Source organism: Aphis gossypii, chromosome 1 (assembly GCF_020184175.1).
Source record: "Aphis gossypii isolate Hap1 chromosome 1, ASM2018417v2, whole genome shotgun sequence".
Classification (NCBI taxonomy): domain Eukaryota; kingdom Metazoa; phylum Arthropoda; class Insecta; order Hemiptera; family Aphididae; genus Aphis; species Aphis gossypii.
In genome coordinates, this window is record NC_065530.1 from 82,331,601 (window position 1) to 82,353,455 (window position 21,855).

The following is a 21,855-nucleotide window of genomic DNA, read 5'->3' on the forward strand; positions in this document are numbered from 1 at the left end:
CCGACCCGGATTTACTTGACGGTAAGGGTAATAAATATTTTTATTACATTCGATTTTACACAATAAAACACTTTATGGTCGTCGTGAAGTTGACTTTTCACTCAATAGTTGTGCAATTGTGTATTATTGAAATTATTATGAACGGCGTAGATCTGTTGATATAAAATTAATGTCAGCTATTAGACATGATAAATAATTTTGGATTCGAAACAATATAATGGGATTATATATTTCACAATATTTTCAATGGATATATTTTTTGAAAACTGTACTGGGATGAATGAACTTGAAACGTAATACAATATTGGGCATGGATTGCAATTCAGTTAATCAATTAATCATTACAAAATTATAAAAACATCTACATTAAACAGATTTTAGGCTCTATTCTGTCTTACTCTACTTATTTCCAGGTTATATTATATGGTATAATTATCATAAATTTGAATGCAATTAAATTATTGAGTTAGTAAAACAATAATTATGAGCGTTAAATATGAATTACAATTTATTTATATAGTTTAATGTAATTATGTTTATAAGAATGAACATATACATTTATAATTTCATTTTTTTAAAAAAACTTTTTAAAATTTGTTAATCGTTAATTAATTGTATATTAAAATACTTAATAAACTAATTAATGTATTCCAAAACTTCTTTGTTTCTTAAAAAAAAAGTAATGTTAAACAAACATAAAGTTATATATTTTTTTCAGTTAATATTGTAAATAAAATAGTATATTAATGTTGTTCTGAGCCATTATTTTTTGTCATTTTTGGTTTAATGATTACATTTTGTTGATTAATGGATTATAATATTTTATTTTATTTGTAAAAAAAGTATGTTTTAATTAATTATTATTAATTTAACAAATAATTAAAATTGCTTATTTAAAATTAACAATTTAGTTAAAAATAACTCAAGTTATAAATAAATAACCTTAAATAACTTTTGATATTTATTTAATATGGATCTAAATAATAAATTGTATTATAGTGGAGATCGACACATTGTTCATTATCGAATATTTTTTAAATAAACGTGTTATTGAGAAAATGAGAGAATAACGATTTAATATTTAATATATACCTATTATAATTATTAATTTTAAGTAATTAGTCCACGGTCTATGTATTTTACAATTATTAAAAACCATTAAAAACTGTTAAAATATAAATAATTTGATTGAACACAAAGTTGTTTTTGTTTGTTTATTTGTACTTATAACATCGGAATCTAAGGCCATTCGTTTAAATTATTTTTACAGTACAGGTTTAGCTTATCTTACAATAAATTATATAAGTAGTTCAGTTTTCTTTAGGAAGTTATTGATGTTAATATTTGATTGGAGGTCTGAAGTGCTTCTTCTAATTGTGCTGTATGGTGTTTTATTTCTCAAGTCTTTGGTATTTTGGCATTCAGTTAAGATGTGCTTGGTGGTATAATCCACTCTACACGATTCACATGTGGGTGGATCGTTTGGGCTATGAGGTGGTTGTGAGTTATAAATGCTCACCCTATTCGAAGGCGATTTATAATGGTTACGTCTTTCCGATTTAGACCAGAGTTTCGTTATATATGGATGTGGTTTTTTATTGAATTTAGTTTCATGTTTTGTTTTTCTCAGTGTTTTTCCATTCGATCTTGAAAACGTGTTGTATTTGGTATTTTTCAGCATATTATGTGCTCATATTTAGGATTGTACTTCAGTAGAAGTGGTCACATTATAAACTTCTCGATCGACTTTTTCATTATCATTTATTTCACTATGCTCAGGTATCCATTTGAAGAAAATGTTTATTCCTTTTTTGCACGTTATATATATATTTTTTCTTTGATTAGTATTGATACGTCTGTTGGATTTGTTGAGTTCTAGATGCCAATGAGGCAACTGAGTAAGTTATTGAGTACTAAATAATTATTATGAATGTTTTTTTTAAATTTTTTACTGTACATATATTTATCAATTATAGTCAAATAAAAACTTTACAATTTTACAATGTTTGTTTATTTAAAATATAATAAGTGATTTGATAATAACTAAAAAATATCTAAAATTTGTTAAATATTGTATAATTATTTTAAATTGAAAAAAAAATTAGTTTCATCAAAATATGAAAATTTAAAACGTGTTAAATAATAAATACACAGTTATTTTATATAGGTGCACTAAAATACATAGTTAAAGCGATGGTATATTAAGTTAGGTAATTCATATTTCATCGCTCGTCTACGTATTGCCGTCAGTTCACTTATGACATCAATCCATCGTGTTAATATAATATGATGAAATCTTAGGTAAAAATAAACAAGCAACATTTAGTTCACTCAAACATTATATGATAAGTTGAAGCGATTAATCTTTAGCAATAATGGAACTGCTGACGAAGTTGAAATCTGATTAATCGAAGAACTCTATAATAATTGAACGAACATTTGATTTGATTTTTCTTGTGAGAAATTTAAAGTTATGTATAAAACGACAAATTTGAGTTAATTTTGTATTAAGTGGTATTTTTTATAAATAATAAAAATAATAATAAAAAAATTTTCTGCGATTGTTTTAATTTATAGTTTTATTAATTATTTTTTATTTACACATTTTTATTTAATTATTTTAAGTATTTTAACCATAGAAAATTTTATTGAGAATTATAATTTCGTATAAAAATGTGTTACTTTATTTTTATTAATTATCATATAATATCTATATATATATATATATAATTATTCGAATGTATAATATAATATCATTTATACATATTTATTCAGTTTTTCTATTTTGTAGATATTTAATCTAGGTTGTATTGTTTTTTAAAATTCTTAAAAATATTGAAACTTATGTTATTTTATTTTTTATACTAATACGTAATAATTTATTTTTATTATTTGAATATTTAGCGTTGCATAAACACTGCAATAAATTGACGTGCGTCGTATTGACGGGAAATTAAATGAATCAATTTGAATAAATATAAATTAATTTCACATGGAATAATGCATTATAATATGTACGTCATACGTGTATATATATAAAATATAAATTATTTAGCAGTATAATTTTCTAAAAATAGCATACCAATATTATGTTAACAATTTTCATTCCAAGCGGGATGTATAAATATCAATAACTTTATAGCTTACTGTTGTATTATAATACATTTATATACCTAAGTAAGCTCTTATGGTTTTATTTTGATTGATTTATAGAAATACAATGAGTTAATTTACTGGTGAAATATTGATTCCTAAATGATTATTAAGTAGTAGTATAAACAAATTAATCTTAATTACTATTGATTATTAAAATCGATAACTATTTACGACGATTACTAATGCATTTACGTAACTACAAGTATTCAATAGTCTTGACTCAAGAAATTAATGTATAACTGAAGTATAAGCTAATTAAAAATAATGAATCAAATATTTAAATTTAAAATACTGAAAGAATAAATTAAATTATTATCCATAGTATAAAATATGTATTTATGTTTAGTATATAATTTAAGTGAAATATAGATTTTATTATTAGTAAAATGAGCATAATAATACATACTTATAAGTTATAAAAATTATATTAAATATTATTTGAAATGTATATGTATATACTTCTTATACTTACTTTTGGTTTATTATTTTTCTCCGGAAATTATAGAAATACGTAGTAATTATGGTCAACAAATGTCGTGTATACTGGATATTAACAACCAAAAACGAGTTTTGTGTGAGTAACATTCAGTGAATTCAATAAAAATACACAGGATTGAGGTAACTATTTTGATTACCATTCTATAAAGTTGCACTGATTTAATAAATAAAAAAAAATATAACCTTACATATTATTTACTAACAAAGTGTTGAAGGACACATACAAAAAATAATGAGGTTTCTTTTCATAAAAATAGTAGATCAAAATAATATACCAAATGCTGAAGAAATTGGAGTTAAAAAATGTAGTTATATTATATTTATATTTATGTAATCAATAGATCAATTTTTCATATATTTTTTTAGATTCTGAACGAAGTGATGAATGTATTGATTTTACAATGGTGTGTGTGTTTTTTTTGTGTGTCTGTGTATATCATAACTTGTCGAAATAATGCTTCAATTTCAAATTTCGGGGATGATATCCAATGGCAAAGTAAATATCCTTAGTGAATTATAGAGGTCAAAAGTAAGAATTTCCCAATAGTTTTCAAAAAAATCAGGTTGTATAATTAGTATATTTTTGTTTTCTGCATCAGAGGTGTAAAGTATATTATAATATAACGGGTAATTTTTTTTTTGATTGTTTGCCTGTTATATTATAATAAACTTAACACTTCTGAAGCACAAAATAAAAATATACTAATTATTGTTAAAATAATGTATTCTATGCACATGGTCACCAAATTATTTCATTGATTTGTTTATTAAATGTTTATAATTTTGTTTTTTGTTTTATTATTTTGTTTTATTAATATTATAAGTTGTATTAAATAAATATTTTCGTTGAGTAATTTAATTGGGTTTTATTTGATACAGGTATTATAATACTATAAAATTCCAAAATGGTATAGTAAAATTGATCTATTGCGTGTGAAAATCGTGACTATATGTACTTTTGGTTGTTTTTTGCATTTAACGCATCCATCGTTTAAAATTAACGATTGTATTAAAAACATTTACGAGCAGAGTTACAAATATTGCTCAAGACATGGTTCAGTTCAGTTGTATACTTACTCAGTAATTTTTTATTTTAGGTAGTTTAAATTTACTATTTTGTAAACATTTATTTCTACTTCAAAGTCAAAACAGTGTGTTATGTTTTTAATCTAGCCTCGTATTAAAATGTATGAAAAATATGAAACAGGTACTATTATAGTCAATACGATTTCACAAATCATGTTTTTTTTGAGTGGATAGGAATATATCAACAATGAAAAGTGGCCATTTCAGAGCAATCTGAAAAAACAGTTCATAAATAATATATGTGATATATTGTGGGAAATAACACCACAAATGATTTTTTTTCCTTTCTTTTCCGTATTTTAATTTAAAAATAGGTAGTTAAAATGAAAAGAAAATTAATTTATTCATTTCTATGCTCAACTTATAAATTACCTTATCTTAAATTCAAGAAAGTAATAACTAAATACAATAACACCCACTGAGCGAAACTAATATGCATTTATCTGGCCTTTAAGCTTGTATGAATTTTCTGTATTGTTCAAATAATTTATTGTATCAAGACAAGTATGAATGGATCTAAAAAAAAAAAAAATAGTTTTATCTGTATTGAGTAATTTAAACTGATTTTCAAGTAATTATTATGAATAAAACAAAAAAAAAGAAAACAAATACCTATAGGTGCTTTAGAAATGTAAAAATAATTATAAGAAAATTTTAAAAATAACATGTGGATATAAAATATATGCATATTGCTACGATTAAGATAAATTTATTGTATTTTCAACAGGCAATCGAAAAGATGAGCTGTTAAAATTAAAAATATTATGATGATAAATTGAAAAATAATTAAAAGAATATTCATTTCATAATAATTTTAAAATTTTTCATTTAATATGTTAATTTAACAATATTATGTCACTTTTATAGTTTTAAAGATAAAGTTTTTTATTATTATTATTTATTTAAACTTTGTTTTAAATTGGTTAACACGGTTAAAATATTGTGTTTAAACTTAAAAGTAAATTATAAATTACAATTATCTGTAAAAAAAAAAAGAAAAACAATTGCAAAAAACAATAAAAATTAATTAGTCAAGTTAAATTAATAGTTAAAGTTATATTGGCAATGCATTCCATACATTACAGCTATGCGTGGAAATCAATTATTATAAAAAGTGGGCAAGTAGATAACTGCAGCTCTGTTGTATAGTACGTCTCAATAGTACCTTATAATTAAGTATGTTACTGTAATATAAGACGTGTTAAATTTGAATTCAATGATAAATCGTTGCATACGAAAAACGATTCTGAGTAAAGATGGTCTGTCACAGCCTAAATCACTAAGTATATTTTATGATATATTTATATTGCTGAAAACATTTCTTTTATAAATGTTAGTGTATATAAAAATAATATACGTAAAAATATCAAGCTCCCAAGTATATTTTTAAATTATTACAAAACAGCTAAGTAACTATAAGCGTTATTTTTATTTAAATATCCAATTTCTTAAAAATTTGAACTTCAACTGCCTATAAAATTGTTTTTTTTTTTATTTAATTGTACTTTTAATTTTAAAATACACAACTTATGTAGGATCTTCAATTTAATTTTTAAGTTTGTTGTTCAAGCCTAAGTATACTTGCAAACACTATAATCAACAATGATAAAATTCAAAAATTTGAAATATATAAAATGAAAATATTATTGAGAATAAAAATAATTATTAAAGTAACACCATATAATGTTTCAAGTATATTTGCGATTAATAATTTTTGAATTACATTAAAAAACTGAAATTCTGTAATGAAATAATATCGTGATTTTATTTGTGATATCTTAGTTAGTCAAAATGTATACAGCTTTATGAAGTATTCATAAAAAATATTTGTTAACCTTTTTTTTTAATTTTAGAAATCAAAAAAGTGGTGAAGTTATGCATTGCATCAAACCTTAGTTGATAATACATTAAAAGTTTTATGTATTTTCCCTACAAAAAAATTGGCAAATTTTTGTGATTTTGACGAGATTCTTGAAAATTTTAACTTTAAAAACATATAAAAGTTTATTGTTAAATTCAATTTTGTTTTATTGTATTTTCATAAAATGCAAATAACATTTATTCAAATATTACTGACATTTTTACAATAAATAAACGCTATGTCATAACCAGTTATCGATGGTTTATCATGAGTAACAATTTTGATCAGAATTTTTGATCCAACATTAGTATTAATTGTAAACAAATATTGAATTAGATTGTCGTTTACGTTTAAATTGGTATATATCTAAGCCAAGTAAAGCATGGCGCACGTATGTAATGATAAATAATAGGTACTATATATGTACTACATTGGACTTGATTAGAGCAAACAATTAAAATTATAATTTTTATTAATAATTCACGTCAGATAATTTAGTTCATGTGGTTTTGACATGTTATAATGTATTTATGTTCGTTATACAAATATTAGATTTACACAGTATGCAGGTAAGGTATATGGTAATTTATTATTTTGACATCGTAACAGAATGAAATACATTTCCACCTTTTTTAATAATATATGCGTACCCATTCTCATTATATGTAGTAATCCAAAATAATATTATATTTGTATATTCTTTTTTATATTATTCTGGCAGTAATGAGTTAATAGTTACCAATATATTAATAAAATGTATAATAGTATATATTATAATATAATACAGTATAGATTATTAAACCAAAAATATCACAAAATAATATTTTGACTATAAATTTCTTCTACATTTAAAAAATAAAATTGTTTTAAATTCTTAGTAGAGATTTGAATTTTTTTAAATATTTTCTAGATATGGTAAAACGTATCAAATCATATTGGTTCTTTTTATCGATAAAAAAGGAAAATAATAATTATTATTTACCTTCGTGATTACAAGAACACTATTTAGTTATATATAACATACATAAAATCAACTACTTTGAAAATAGTTTCAAAGAAAAAGGTAAAAATATTATTCAAGTACGGTTTTTAAGTAGATAATAATATAATATTTTATACCATTTCGTGTAAAACGTAGGTTGACGGCACCATACAACGTCCGTTTTATACTGTAACCCACAAGTATAATACTCAGACAGATGTGTCCAAGACAGTTGCTTTTTTCCCATTCTCTATCAACACTCTCTCAAATTAGCCGGTTTTGAAAACCGAGTTAATAATTTTTAACAAAGTGGCCGCGGGCGAGCTGGCCGGTGGGTTATCTGACTTGATTAATTATGCTGTCAAAGGATATTCGTACTTGCAAAGAGAAAGGAAAAATAAGAGACCATTTTTTTTTTGGTTGCTATCTATCCCCTTGTTACTAACTGCGGTTGAATAATTTCGATTAAATTACGTCCAAAAAAGGTGGTGTCTATACTCAATAGGTAGTTTAGCTAGTTGATTAATAAAAAAAACACAATTAACCCTTTTGCCGTAAAGCATTCATACTAGTAAACGGTGGTCGTCGTTTAAAGACGTCAAAATGGGAATTGTTTTTTACGCCTTTATGGATATCTATCGTAAATAAATAATGAAGGCTAAGTGATTAACTGTATGCAAAATCCATTAAACACAACCGACATTTATTAATGTATTAAACAATCCGGCTGTATTCGTTAGTTAATTTGAAATATTTATGGTTTATTAAAAATGGAAAAGTATGAAAATCTTTTTTTATAAACTAAAAATAATTTTCTGGGTGAGATTCAATTTTGAAAAAAAATAATTAAAAATGATTTTAATAATTATTATGGGTCATTGTTGTAAATAAAAATTAGTTAAAAGCATTCTTAAAATTATTTGTTGCAAACTTAAGTCTTATACAGATAATTTTATTTTAATTTTATAATATAGTTTTCATGGATGGAGTGTTTTTAAAACTAATATTTACAAATATATACATTTAAAAACTTTTTAATACGAAAAAAAATATTTAAAAACTACAATAAAGTTTTTTAAAATTTAAATTTAAATACGATGTTTATGATGAGTCTTGAATCTTATTATAATTTTTTAAATGAATATTAATCACTACATATTTTATTAATTTGAAAAATCAGACAAGATACTAAACGTATATTGTCTCACCTAACTTCGCGTTTACATTGAATAGGATATTAATGTGTTGTATGCACATGAAAGTACACATTAATAGTTAATACATGAGAATTTTAAAAACTTAGGTTAACAACTAACTATATATATATATACATATATTGAATATATCAGTAATCTTACATTAATAAAACCAAAGCATTGACGACTTTAAACTCTATAATTATGTGAAAATTAAAACTCCAATTGAAATAACTACAATAATTTATAGTATTTTTAATGAAAATTTATCTCGGCGAATGACATATTAATTTATTTTAGTTTTTATTTTTAGTCTATATAAACGTTTTATGTCCAATAAACGTTGTTCAGTAAATTTTTCATCAACCTGATTTTTTTCGTCTTTTGCATTCTATAATTATTATTTGTGTATGGTTATTTGCACTACTTAGTAATACTTCATAGGAGAAAAATTTGAATAATAATTTAATACGAGTATAAATTAATAATGATTCCTAACTAATTATTCATTCAAATTTCCTTTTGAATAGATAATAATATCAAGTTATTTAGGTTCGATAAACACACAAATACAACTATTTTAAGTATCATATTAACTTTAATTATATTAATGGTTTGTAATGCTTTAAATTGTGAGATCAATTTAATTCAATTTGTGAAAAAGTACAAAGTCAAGTATAATATATTATATTTTATTATATTAATTAAAAATAGTTAATACATTTCAACAAACATTTTTAAGGAGATGAGTATAATTTCAAAAATACCTTTGATTTTTTTGTTTGGTATTTTTAGAATTTTTCAGTTTCAACTAAAGCCTAATATAATATTAAGATATAATATGCATGTACTTTAGATTCATCGTGGAGTGATGGTTTTTCAATGATTTATGTGTGTTTTTTCATTTATATACATTTTTGCCAGTCATCACATTTTGAAGTTTAAAAAAAAATTCTATCTTGAATTTTGACGGTTTGCTATTTATTCTACGAACTATTCATATCGCTTTATGATACTTAGGTATTAATTTAGTATGAACTATTAATAACATCTAGAAACATTATAATAATTCATAGCTAAGAGGTAGTTACACCAACCTGTGTCATCTCTACTTACGAACATACAACATGTTAAATTTTTATTTACTATAGTTAATTTTTGGTAATTAAATTAAATATTAGAATGAAATGACTTATTATAAAACTTAAAGGTAAAAACATTATCTATTCTGTGATCTCTCATCGGTTTTTATGGTATATTAATTTTTAAATAAGTTACAAGTATGTAAATTAATAATATTTAAAAATTCTAGTAACTCGCTTAAAAATTAAAATACCGTAAAAACCAACGAGAGAACACAGATAATGTTCTTACCTTTAAGATTGATGATTAGTTATTTAACTTTAAATATAAGCTAAACTCATAACATTGGTTCGACTGAATAACAATTTTTCGTGCACTCAAGTTTTGTGCAAGGTTTTCTTTTAATTTATGACATTTGTTTTTTGGCCTATAATAGCATTATTTAATAAATATATTTGTATGTAATCAATTGTTTACCATTAATGCCATTAATGGAAATTATTATTATACCATTAAATTCAAATTCAATACATCCTCCACTAAACTTACTGATTTTTTCAATTACAAGTTACACTAGAACTGAGCTATATAATAGATCCCTAACTATTTTTAAATATATTCCAGTAATAGAATTATTGTAACACGGCGTCTTGGATATGCAATTTGACTACACTAATGTCGAAATTTAATATTAATTATAATCAAAAATATATCTAAAATCAAGAAATTATTATATCAAAGAGTGTTTGAATGTAACTCTTGCCTTTAATTGTTTAAAAATAATTAATTTTAGAATAAAATAAAAAACATGGTTATAATTCATAGGTACTAATTATTATCATCATACCAACTTCAAACTTCATTTTATTACACAATTTTGACACTGACATAATTTCTGTTTGTAATTGGTTTTATTAGTTCACTAAAAATCGATTTATAAGTATGTTTCTAGTACAATAAAATATCTAAATAAATATATCAAAATATTTTAACGCATTAAAATAATAATATTATTATACAATATATCATTATACATACCATTATTTCAATAGTAATTTGTAATAGGTTTATATTATGTTGATTGGTGCCTATAATGAAAAGTATGTACATTTTGATCGTACATATAAATTAAGTTTTCGATTAATATATTTTGATATCAATTATAGTTATTTATTATTACAATACTTGTGTTCCTTTAAAGGCATAAATATTAACTGTTGACATGTATCTTTAACAGATTTTATGCAAAAATACATTTAAAACGGAAGATAAAATAATCTTTATTTACAAAAAATTATCAGTAATTACTTAAACACGGAAGCCTTAATGATTTTATGGAATATCTTAATGTTAGTTATTTTATTACATAGTTATTTATTAAAAGTAAAGTTATTTTTAATTATAGATATCAAGAAAATTGTATTAAAAACATTTTATATGAATAAGTATTCATAAAACAATTTTTTGTCTATTTATTATATTAGATAAAAAATATTTTGTACCTAAAATATATAATTAAAAAAAAAAAAAAAAAATAGTGAACAGTTATCATTATAAAGTAAAGAAATTTTTTTTTCAAATAGTATTCGAATAAAACTAATACAATTTTATATTTTCAGAGCTTGTTCACTAATTTAATGATAGTATGAACATTTTTTGTGATATTTCGTAAAATTTTAAATATTTGATGATGAATTTAATTATGAAATATAATTAGTAAAATTTAATTATCTTTAAAAATATATAAAAATAGATCATGTTTTTTTTTTATTAATATATTTTAAATAAAAATCGTATATGGTAACAAAATATAAATTGTCAAATAAATATTTATAAAATTAAACTTAAACATGTTTATATTTATGTATATAAAATATGTTTAATGGAACACTATTTTAATTATATTTCTTAACTTATTAGATAATTTATCAGTACATACGATTTAATAATGACCATAGATTATTATTAAAGAATTTATGAATATAAAATATTTTGAAGATGACCATCATAAATCATGATTCAAACAACTTAAATCCCTCTACGTTTTCAGTATATCTTATCAATGTATTATAACTTATATTTTTGAAATAAATCTTTAGATAGAGTGAAACCTAAGTTTCTTAAATTTATGTCACAAGATAACTGAGTAAACACTGATAACGGCTTACCTCATTGTACTCAAGTATTTTTGAAAATGAATAAGAAACATTTGTAAATATTTATGATAACGATTTACATTAGCTAAGAAAACATAAACAAAATACTTAATCTATTAATCCATCAACAAAAAAGGATTGATGTTCAGCCAGTATTTAATCTTTTACTTATCATGAAATCAAGTATCATAAATGCATAGAATAATAGTTTTTGAAAGAACGCACTTGATACTAATAGGCAAATATGATCAATAACCCTTATATTTCAGTACAGTAAAGTTGATTATAAACCGTAATAATACATTAAGATATTTAATTATTTAATAATAATAATTACTTAAGGTTTAAATATTTTCGATAGTGATAGGTAGGTACAAACCGTTTTTGGTGAAATGTATTATAAACTCTTTTTTGGGTTTTATTATTAAAATTTATTGTATTTTATATGTTTTCTTACATCCTTACAAAATATACATAACATCAGATGGATATCATATTATTATATGTTGTAATTTTAGGTGTGCATGCACAATATAAAATATACGTATAATAGCATTTATTTTACTTTTTTATATTAAGATAATAATTTTTAAAACTAAATTTAATACTTAGATGTAAGTTCGAAGTAATATTAGGTTTAATAATAACAAAAGATCATATTTCGTAAATATTTGGTAGTAAGTATACATCATGTTTTGTCTCATTACACACTTTTTAAGCATAAAAAAGACAAACTAAAACCCTGTCCCTTTATAAATTTACGTTCAAAACAGAATTCCTAAGTACAATATATCGTTTAACTTATCAAAACTTATTTCGACATCATTAATATTAAAAGACGTTTAAATATTCATTAAATAAAACTAGTTAATAGTGTAAATTTAGTGCATTATATTTAAGTGTATGTTAAATTATGTTTTATTTATTGCTCAATTTATACTGACCAAATTGACAAAATAATATTTAAATTTTTTTTTTTTTTTCAAAAACATATTTTATCAATAAATATAAATAAATTAATATGCGTGTTAGTGATTGCGTTTATAAATATTATATGAAATAAAAATCATAATTTCAAATGAACAGTTATAGAAATTCAAGTTTTCTAGAATAGTTTCCCTTTATGTGGCATTTTATACAATAAATTACAAATAAATTTCAATATCACTGTTAAATGTATTTATAAATTATTTTAGGTTCTCAACAATCATAATTATATTTATATTAAAACTCATTTGTATTGTATTTAAAACAATAGAATGAAATTGTTTATTTAAAAATTATATATGTCTCAACAGACTTTAACGATTTGACTAAAAAAATTGCTAGATACTTAATATGTAATTATTTATATTCTCCGATATACGCTTTTGGCATAAATCTCAATTATACCAATATTTTACATATTAATCTATAATAATATGACATTGGTATATATGTACTTGAATTTGAATTGTGGTGCAGTTTTTTATACGTACATATCTATATTATTGATATTGAATTTCATCAAATATGTTATTTTAATATATTTCATATATTATATGGTATATACATATTAGTGACTATAAAAAGTCTTTGGTTATAATTCTATATAAGTTGTCTTACCGTTAAGAATAAATTAGTAGTACCTAAAGTTTACTCCATCCGTGAAAATAATATTTCCTGAGTAAAAGGAAAGAAAAGTATACGTTATTATTAAGGTTTATTCAGTGGTAAAATGCAATACAAGTTTCAAACTGATTGGTTGTATATTGAAGTAAAACATTTTCAATTGATAATATTTATCAGATTTGTATTTAACCATTAAATAAATTTTATGGTTAGGGAAGAGAAAATGTATTTTCTAATTTAATGTTGACATTTAGAGAATGGAAAAGGGACAGTTAAATTTAATAGATAGTCTTTTACTATTAAAAACCACTACTGTAGAAGTTATTACAATCAATTACAATATATTTCATATTTTTAAACCAATATATGAAGAAATTTTGTTTTTAAACTAATCATACATCTATTATTATATAATGCATTATATATAATATAATTACCTATGTTATACTATATAGATAATTATTATAGACTTACCCTTATTCAGATAAAACTACCACTTATTATATTTAGGTCAAAACAATTATAAATTAGTTAATTCGTATGAAAAAAAAATAAAAAATAAACTTTTTGAAGTCGTCTTTTGATGTTTTAGGCCATATATATTTGTTTAGCAATAAAATGAAAATAAAACTAAATCCTAGTTCTAATTGTATTAATACAATGTTACATGGTACATTTTACATAATATTCTATCATCACTCCGAAAATATGATTTAGTAAGTTCAGTTTTTAACTTATAAGTTATAAATATTAATTCTGGATTGAATTAATATAAGGATAAAAGCAATTTACTCTTATATTTAAAATTTTTTCATACTAAAAGATTTTTAGGTATAAATTTGGATTTATTTTTGAAGAAATTTCATAAGAATATTTTAAAGATAAGAATATCATATTGTAACAGGATTGTTACAATGATAAATAATTTTGTAGGTTTATTTTGCAAGTATAGTAATAATATTAATAATAATAATAATAATAACATTTTTTTGTAGATAGGATGAATAAAAATATTTATAACTATACACTTTGTATTTATTTATGTAAATATAATATTAAAGTGTATGAAATTTTGAATTTTAAGAATTTTATTTTTTTCTTTGGTTATGTTAAAAAAGAAATTTTTTATTGATAAATATTATTAATAAATTCACTAAGAGAAACGTCACACAAATTTTACTAAAATAGCATTTTTCATTTATTTTTAGATAATTTAACACAATTTAACTGTTAAACAATTATAAGTTGGGCTCGGATTTTAAATAATAAGCAACTAAAAAACCATATGATTTTTTAAAAAAGTAAAAAAGAAGTTAATTTATTTTTAAAAAAAGCAAAAAGAAGAATGATCAAAAATTAACACGAACTAGTTATAAAAATGAATAAAAATTTAAAAACAAATTAATTTAAATTAAAAAAAGAATTAACTACTGTGTATTTCCCTTGATATTCAGTTGTGAAACTGACTATTTTCCGACAGAATATTTAACATTTAACATAGAAAACGAATTTTCTACATCTACTGAAGGGATTACAACACTAAATTTTAAATTTTGAAATGGTCGATATCGATGTTATAGGCATACTGATCGAATAGGTACTGTAGGCTATAATATGAAGATCGACAATTTATACGTTTAATACATTTAATAATCAAGTCAATAGCGAAAACAATAATAATCAAAAATAAACATTTAGTCCGCATTCTGGGTTTTTACGTTTCTTATTAATTCAATTTTTTATTATTATTATAGTAGCATAATAATAATAATATAATAAACATATTATAATATTGTACAGCTGAAATAACTGAAAAAAGCATTTACATAAAAAAAAACCTAAAAAAGCAAAAATAAATTGGTTTATTTGGATAGAATAACGAGAAGCGAATTTATGTATAAAAATTAGATTTCTATCTCATATACATAAAAAAATAACCTTATGCTTTAAAATCCGAGCCCTAATTATTAGTCTCGAAAATATGAGATGATATTGGGAATCTGTAAGTTGCGTGATTTAAGTTAATTTTTTTATTAGGTACTCAATACAATAAAAATTTAATTTTCCATAGTTATATTTTATTAAAATTATATTCCCATTTGGTTTTCTTATTAACTATTATATATTTTAATAATATAAATTTAATTAGGTGGTATATTCGACAAATAAATAATTTATTATAATTAGTTGTACGTAAATTAATTGCTTATAATGATTGGGTAACGAATTTCTATATAAGAAAAATGCTTATAGTGTGAACTTTACATTTTTTTAAATATAAAATGTTTAAAAATGTCGTCACGTATACTTAATTTAAGAGATACTATTAAAGTTGATGAACATTTTGAAATAAAACTTTTATAATTACAGAAATCCTAGAACCGGTAAGTACTACACTTGTTTTAATATCTTCGACCATTTACGAAGTACATCTTAGTTTTACCAATACCAAGAAAAGAATTAAATCGCTTAAAACATTATTTATTCTAGACTTGATTTTCAATCTTTAAAGGTACCTTCTACTAAAATATTTTAACACTCCACGGAACCGAAAAAGTATATAAAAAAAAAAATTATAGAAAAAAATACTTACATAATTATTGTAAACTATAAAACTAATTAATTCTTTTCTTCACTCAGAGTTATTAAGTATACATTTTATATAATTATAGAGATTATATTAACGTAGAGTTCAACCATAAAACACAAATCTTATATATTATTAATTATAATAAAATAAACATCTTAAATAAATATGTCAAAGTAAAACTTTACTGATAAGAATCTTTAAAAAACATTATTTATGGTGATAATTTGCCTATGTAATGTGAAATAATTTGTTTAAAAAAGTGAAAATTTAAAAAAACAAAATGATGTCCTTAATATTACCATGTATAATAATAATAATAAGGATCAAATTTTCTACATTAATAAATATTAATCCCATACTATTTAAATATGATTCAAAAATAAAAAAGTATAAGGATTACAAAGTTTTGAGATTTCCATTAATAAATTAAAGAAAAAAAAACATGTATTTACCACGTGAAATAAAAAATAAAAATAAAATAAAGACAAGAATAATTTTTGTTGGTACATCCATAAATAATGTTTAAGCAAAATTCTTTACTTTAATCTCGGTTTTTCCAAAAATAATGACACAGACATTTGAAATATAAATTAGGTTTTATGCTTCAGGCAAACGATTTGTTGATTGTTTAAGACAAATGCATGAACAAAAAGAAAATATTTTGTATTATTTCTTAATAATTGCACAGTTGAGGAATGATGTGTTAAATATTGAATACATAATCTGTATATAGAATCATGTAGCTATTTTATGAACTATGGTTATAATTAAAAAAAAAAGTATTGGTAGAAACTAAAACATACCTATTATAGGCTTAATAATTAAATAATAAAAGTAATAATAATTTAATATTAATATTAATTGATAGTTAAATAATAGTCGTTTTGATTACAGATCCATATTATGACATTTTTATTGATTTTCAAAAAAAAATACCTACCTAATAGTTCAAAGATTAATGTTATATTTTCTATGGTAACGAGAAGTGTGAAAATAAAATAAAAAGTTAATTACCAATAAGTAAAGGTACAATTTTAATAATAATAATGTATAAGCACTTACACTTAATATTTGCATTAAATTTATGAATGTTCTGCATAAACCAAAAATAAATTAATTTATATTGTTAATTTAAATATTGTAAGTAAAACGTTTGTTTTAATTACATGAAAATATTACTTTTCCTTTAATAATAAATAAATGAAATATTCTTTTCTTTTATTGCATAATTGTCGTTATTATTATTATTTTTTTTTTATTCAGTTAACATTGCATTAATATCATAGTTTTAGATCGTTATATGTGTTTTTTATTTAAAAAAAGACATTTAAATATTATTCTTGGAACATTTTTGTCATAAACAAGTTTAGTCAAATAAATAACAATATACCGTTGGTATTTATATATTGTTAAAACCTAAACTTCATTAAAATCAAATAGTATAATTTAAACTGAGTAGCCACATACATTTGTGTAATTTAATAAATTAGACGATATTTTATTACATTTTTAAGTACTACGTATATCTTCTTTAAGATTGATCACCTAACCGAAGTTTGTTTTGTATGTCCACTGTGTATTAACTTTCAGTGAGTGCTTCAGTTAATTTATTTGAATCCTTGTAATTTATACTTTATAGTAATGCGTGCATGATATCGATACCATCCAAAATTATTTTGCGAAATTACATTATTTATTCTATTTTAGTGATCAGTGATCAGCTTACATAATTATTATTAATTATCATATTAATTATTATGAATATTTTCATGTGTCAAAAAGACCATAACGTCAGACAATATTTTGATGATACTATAATAGGTATATAACACTTTAATAGGTACGTTAAATTTTTAATTAGTTGTAATTAGGTAATAAAATAAATAGTTTTGGTGTGAATTGTTTTATTATTATATTTAAGTATTAAACAATATATTAATTCCGCTATAAGTTCAATTTTATATTTATTATACTTTAAGCATAATGTTTATACTCATTATAGTATACAATTAATTGAGTCGACTTTTGTAATTGGAAATTATTGTTGAATAAGATATATTAAAGTGTTTATTAAAATATAAAAGAACGTTTAGCTTAAAAGAAAATTGTCTTATTATATTTATGCCAATATTCAAAAACTGAATTTTATAGAAGTAAAAAATAAATAAATAAGTTTTTAACCAAATTATACTAGTAATGATAAAAAGTCAGAAAAATACATTTAGGTTATCTTCAATCAATCCATATCTATAAAAAATTTCATAAAAGTCAAATTTATTTTTCTAGAAAATAATTCATTTAAGTTAATTAAAAAAACCACAATGAATTGTTTCTTTTTTAAATTGTAAACTAGTCATATTATTATATAACTACTTTACAGATTTTCTTAATTTAATGTATTTTACGAAGCATTGTTCTATTGTTACATATTATGTCAAGATAAATAAAGGATATTCTTTTTAGTTTTTACTATATTTTAGTGTTTCTTTGTTATTTTTACTTAACAGGTACAATAATAAAATATATTGTGAAATGTTTATAATGAGTTTAATTAATATAGTAAATGTTGTATTTAAAATTATTAAGGTTTTTCTTATGAATCACATTTCTATGACTTAAATAATATTTATTTTATTTTACAACGTATCAAAACAATTGTTTTTATACCGTAAAAATTTAGTTTCTTAAATTTTTTTATGTAAGAACAATTATACAATAATATATTTTAATGAAAATTGGCTATTTTTCTTTTGTTTATAATATATGTTAAGTAACATTTCTTGATTTGGATTAGTTAAATGATATTCTGAATTACATTTAATATAATATACAATAATGATATTCTGTTATGACATTTCTGCCAAATTTAGTATAAATATAGTTGAATAATAAAGACATTTGGATTGAAGATTGGATATATTATATTACATATATTTCAATTAATTAAAACAATAATTGGAGAACATAGTACAATATAGTTTATAATTAAGTTATGATTTAAATGACATGTAAATAACATACATTGTACCTATATATAATAAAATGCATAAATATTTATATATAAGAGTTGAAAAAACTAATATTGATATTTATTACAGAAATAAACTTGATAGTAACTACCTACCATATTTCCATTACCAATATAACATTTTATAATAATTATTATTATCGATGTAATTGAGTTTTTTTTTTGAAATTTATGAAGTTCGTAAGTTACAATAATCAACTAAATATTTTGAAATGATCTTATTAATTTTAGTCAATTGTTCAGCATTTTCTCCACATTATTATTATGTGCTGTAGTTAAAAAATGAAAAAATCATAATATTAAAATTTAAAATACCTGTTAATGAAATAATTTATTTAAAAAAATATACACATGATATTTATAAAGATGGTATTTTACGATTTTTTATGTAAGGGGTGGTTGAAAAAAAGCGGGTTTAATGATTTATAAAAGAGAAAAAACCTTACGATGTGTTATTTCTTTAGTTTCTTTTGTTATGTTAAATTTACCTTGAAATACATATTAAAAAAAAAAAAAAAACACATAAATTGTATTTAAAGAAACTCATATTTAGTAACACTGAGTTGTTTTAACGCAAGTCTGGTACCTCTAATACGTATCGTATATTTGTACGATATTAACTGTCTGCTATTTTCGTTCAGTCGTGAGTAGAATGAAGACTTATGGACAAACAGTGAATCAACTGTGTGAAGTTTTAATAAAGTGTACTAAGAACGTACTTTGTTTTAGTGTGTGTCTATCACAAGACATCTTTTTAGGGAAAGGATATGCTTGAAAGATAAACAATTCTGTGCTCGATCATAATTCGTCACTTACTTAGTTGTTTAGTTTACCAGTATAAACCATTATAAGCATATGAAATGTGGTTTTTGTGAGTACCTACGTTTTGTATTTATTATAGTGAGTTGGTTTATTTTCGTATCATTTTGCACACAAATTTAAATTAAAGAAATATTTAATGATCATGTATGATTTTCAAAACTGTCTTAAATATCAATATACCTTTTATTATTTATTTTACAATGTTAAATCCTTAACATAGGAAATAGTTTATTTATTATAATTAAATAGATTTATTAATATTAATATATTTAATATTATTATCTTTCATTTTTAATGTTTATAAAATTACTAAAATGTGTATTACAAATCTATTATAGAAGACAATGATACAATCATCATTAGACCAATTTAAATTATTTTATACTTAAATTTTCATATTTAAAAATAAATAAAGATGATTTATTTTGATAAGATTTTTATCATTTTTAACCTGGTATTTAACCTTAAATATATTGACGCTGCATTTGTTATTAGTATTCGCGTAAAAATATACTTGACAAATTTTTACAGCTGTTATAATGATTATCGATACTTAAATTATATTATTATTATTTTCAATAATTCCTTTGTATATAGTTTTTGACATTTCGTTTGAAAATAGTATGCATTAAACCGATAGTGTGCGTCACTTGGGGTTTGATGGATATTAATCTGTTTTGTGCGAAGAATCCCTCGGTCGTATTATTGACAAACACGCACATATAAATGTCAACTACAGTTGGTGTACGGCTTTACAACAATGCTATTCTTAAAGATATATAAGGACATTTTTAATATTAGATTTTGAGTCGATAATGCCTACACGTAATCAAAATGTTGTTGGGGTAGTGTAAATTTTCAATTCTTCAAAATATAATCCGCACGCATACTATCTTTGAAAACGTTATTGTTCAAAATGTATTGAATTTGACGTATTACTTGTGTGCGTGTTTGTTTACTATAAGATTCTATGACTCGATTAACTTATATTCTATCAATTAATATTCATAGAATTATGTATAATAATATGTTATCGACTACAACTAGACATAATATCTTACTCGTAATATCAACTTATTTAATGGATGTTATATTAATATGGCATGTTAAAGGAAAAAAAATGATAATAAAATATATAATAATTTAAATAATAATATTTATTGCTAATGACTATTTTTTTTCGAAAATATCGAAAATACTAAATACACAACAATTAACATAGGTAACTACAGTACCATTTTAATAATTGTCTACAATGATAAACACTATATGTCATAAATTGATTGATTTACTGATTTACGATTCTGATAAAGTAATGGAGTTAAAACTTACACTCCCTGAGTCGTGATAACAATTTACTTTAAAACGAATTAAATACCTAACTTTAAGAACTAATTTAAATTAGGTTTAATTTTTATTTGAGTTAAATAATTTATTTATTAAATATGATGTTAAAATGAATTATATAATTTCGCAGATTTATATTTTATACTTTAAACTGCTATCGTTATTATTATTATTATTATTTTTTTTTTTTTTGTACATTAAGTCCAGCACACGATGTTTCCATTGTAATGTATTTTTACATCAATAGAAATTAAATGAAAAAAAATGTATTTTAAAAATATTTCTACATAATTGAAATATCCTTTATTTCCATCAAAATTTAGTTTAAAATAAATAACAAATCTATACAAAATCCGAAAATATAAAGTTACGGTTGCTAAACTTAACACAGCAATAATTACGTAGTTTTTATCGTTTTAAATTGTAGAAATATCAATAT

The 21,855-nt window shown here is 21.7% G+C and overlaps 1 protein-coding gene across 4 annotated transcripts in view; it reads right to left on the reverse strand.

The window, feature by feature from the left end:
- LOC114122489 (uncharacterized) overlaps nt 1–21,855 on the reverse strand; it is a 112,858-nt gene that overhangs the window by 12,372 nt on the left and 78,631 nt on the right. The window lies entirely within an intron of this gene.